At 36.6% G+C, this 3,671-nt stretch overlaps 1 long non-coding RNA gene across 1 annotated transcript; it reads left to right on the top strand.

The window, feature by feature from the left end:
- Nucleotides 1-347: 347 nt before the first annotated feature.
- On the top strand, nucleotides 348-3,250 carry LOC110913122. The gene is made up of 3 exons (XR_002578382.2): nucleotides 348-459; nucleotides 1,446-1,529; nucleotides 3,208-3,250. It is a non-coding gene; the product is annotated as an uncharacterized LOC110913122 (long non-coding RNA).
- Nucleotides 3,251-3,671: the final 421 nt, after the last annotated feature.

Here is a 3,671-nt window from a genome sequence, read left to right as displayed (position 1 = left end):
CCCACAGGACAAGCCAAAAAAAAAGCAACGGCGAGGCTCCCTTCAGCCTAGTCTACGGCTCGGAAGCGGTGATTCCCGCAGAAGTAGGTCTCCCCTGTAACACCCCAAAACTCGTATTATTAATACGTAGGTACGTTGCCATGTTAATTAAATGAAATACAATAACTAGGTTATTAAACTTAGTTAAAAGCCTAACAAAATAAGTAAAGGAATGAAACTTGTGGCAACTATGATGGTATGATAAACTTGAGGGACTAGATTTGCCAAATTTGAAACTGAATTTAATTAAAACAAAAATCACACACACACAAGGAGTGTGTGTGCGTGAGATCGATCAGGAGAAAAGAAAGAGAGGGGTGAAACCCTAATTCAAGAAAACCTTCAAATTGAAGGGGGAAATAAGCCCTAATCTGATGCATGGACTTAGATTCTTGATCATCTAAGAGTTCTCTACATAAGGTATGTTGAAATTTGTAATTTGGTGAAGTTGTATGAAGTGGGTTATGATTAATCCGTGAATTTATATGAAATTGAGCATGATTGTGTATTAGAATCACCAAATAGAACTTGTGTTGGGAAGGATTTTAAGTAATTTGATGATTAGAAGTGAAACCCACTTCTATGGTGAAGATGATGACATAGGTGTTTCACCCATGTCAAATCCTTGCTTGAATCATCAATGTGTATGTTGTATGTAATGGACTATTGCTAGATAGGTTGAGTATGGTATGTAATTTAGTTTATTCTAGTTTCATTTGATGAATGAAGAATACAACATGGAGGATCATGCATGAATGGGTTGTACATTGTACTAAGATAGTGGTACGCACACCAAGTGTTTGATGAAATGCCTAGGTGAGCTTAATAGAGGAAATTGTATGTAAGTAAAAGATGAATATATGTGGGATGTGAAAATGATGTATTTGATAGTAAACTAACATGAGAAGTGTGTTTGGATATTGTTCGTGTGGATATTATGTTGAAATGATGTTGGGTTAGCTTAGTATGGGTTAAAGCGTTAGTTGTGAAAATATGAGAATGCTAGCGTGGGTGGAATGGATTATGTATGTATATGTGTATATGTATACAAGTAAGTGATCATGTAGTTGTAGATGTCATACAATATGAGGTTATGTCGTAAGTTATATGTTAAACCGTTGACTTCTGGAAGTCAATTATGCGTCTACACATAAGAAGCATGACTTGAATTGTTGTCGTACAGGTAGGTTCATAGGAAGTCGTATGGTACGTGTTATGTTAATACGCATTATTTGAGATGACATGATGAATTACGTTAGTTTGAAAGGATATGAAATTGATTATATGTCTCATGCTTGTTAGTTGTGACTAAAGGAAGTCAAATGTGAAATATGCGGTTGATATGATCATTAACATGTACAATGATGTATGCTAATGAAAATGTAATTTGGTGACATGAAAGTAAGGAGTCATGTCAAGACGGACTCAAGCATGAAAGGCTAACGGGTCAAGAGGAGGCAAGGAATCGGATACAAACCCGGATGCACAAGGTAAGCGATTTCCGTAATCACTTCGTAGTACAAGTAAGTAATAAAGTGTTGTAATGAATTAAATATGATGTTTGAGGTCAAATATGTGTTAAAGTCTTTCGTCGTAAATGATGGGTTTAAGGTTGACCAAAATGCCCATGATGGGTATTTTGGGGTAAACGAACTTAAAAGTGGTTTAGAAGCAAGTTATTCGATTAGAGTAATGTTTTGGACAAGTATGGAAGTGGGGATGATGGTTTGGTCAGTCATAGACCAATTAATGCGCGAATACCCTTAACGGGTCAAATAGTTAGAAAATAGTTAAGTCGAATGTATGTAAGTTAAGGATTTCCGTAATCCGGAGGTAAAATTTTAAGTTCATATGATAGAATGTGAATTTACAAGCATGTAGGAAGAAACGGGAGGTCAAACGGGTAAACGGTTCAAAAGCTACGTGCGTTTTAGTGCGTACGGACGACGAAACGAACCTGCAGAAAACTGCAAAAACTAGAGGGCGTCGCCGACGGGTAGGGGACCCAAAGGTGGGATCCTAAAGAATATGTAGTAATATGGTACCCAAAGGTGGGATCCTAAAGAATATGTAGTAATATGGTACCCAAAGGTGGGATCCTAAAGAATATGTAGTAATATGGTACCCAAAGGTGGGATCCTAAAGAATATGTAGTAATATGGTACCCAAAGGTGGGATCCTAAAGAATATGTAGTAATATGGTACCCAAAGGTGGGATCCTAAAGAATATGTAGTAATATGGTACCCAAAGGTGGGATCCTAAAGAATATGTAGTAATATGGTACCCAAAGGTGGGATCCTAAAGAATATGTAGTAATATGGTACCCAAAGGTGGGATCCTAAAGAATATGTAGTAATATGGTACCTAAAGGTGGGATCCTAAAGAATATGTAGTAATATGGTACCCAAAGGTGGGATCCTAAAGAATATGTAGTAATATGGTACCCAAAGGTGGGATCCTAAAGAATATGTAGTAATATGGTACCCAAAGGTGGGATCCTAAAGAATATGTAGTAATATGGTACCCAAAGGTGGGATCCTAAAGAATATGTAGTAATATGGTACCCAAAGGTGGGATCCTAAAGAATATGTAGTAATATGGTACCCAAAGGTGGGATCCTAAAGAATATGTAGTAATATGGTACCCGAAGGTGGGATCCTAAAGAATATGTAGTAATATGGTACCCAAAGGTGGGATCCTAAAGAATATGTAGTAATATGGTACCTAAATGTGGGATTCTAAGTTAAGAATTTCCTTAAGTAGATACGTATGAAGGTATGTATGTATGTATGTATGTATGTGTGAATATAAGTGGTATGTATGAATGAATGTATGTATGTATGTATGTAGGTATGCACGTATGTAGGAACGTACGTATGAATGTAGGTACGTAGGTTTGTAAGTAGTTATGTGTGAACGGATGCACATATGTAAGTATGTATGAAAGTATATACGCATGTATTCAATGAAATTGAGTATTGACGATAATAATAGTGTGCCTTGTGAACGAAGTGTAACGCAGGTACAATGAGAAAGTCTCACCACGGAATGTACGATCAGATGGAAAGCTGGGATGTAAAGAATTAACGGAACAAGAAGTAAACGTGAATAAATCTTGTATGTTTATAATGCGTACTAATGTTATGAATTTAATGTGGTGAGCGCAGGTAGTACGAGTCATGAGGATCATCAAGGAACAGAGATCGAGGATCGAGTCACTAGTGAGATTGTACGGGAACGTTGATGTATGTAATGTGGTAAACATAAGCTATGTTTCTACTTAGTAAATAAGTCGATTGATGGATTTATGTGAAAGAGTTATGTTAAAGTTAATCCTTAAATAAGTTAAGGTGTTTATAATGAAAGAAAGTTTATGGCTTGAACTTCCGCTGCGACTTTTAGTCAAATACGTATTAGGGTCTTACAAGTTGGTATCAGAGCCCTGGTTTGAGCGAATCAAGTACGAGAAGATAAATACTTGAACTCAAACCTGTGTGCTCTTGTGATAAAGAACCCGTACAATCCACGACTCGATCAAGATCTAAAGGTAGAAATGGAATGAAAGCATGTATGAATACATTCATATAAAGAAACTAACGGTTTTATATGTGCAAGGTAAACATAAGTGTCT

The sequence above is a fragment of the Helianthus annuus genome, chromosome 15, assembly GCF_002127325.2.
Source record: "Helianthus annuus cultivar XRQ/B chromosome 15, HanXRQr2.0-SUNRISE, whole genome shotgun sequence".
In the NCBI taxonomy this organism is placed as follows: Eukaryota; Viridiplantae; Streptophyta; class Magnoliopsida; order Asterales; family Asteraceae; genus Helianthus; species Helianthus annuus.
Note: the sequence above shows the minus strand (reverse complement) of the source record. Positions and strands in the feature narration are given on the sequence as shown.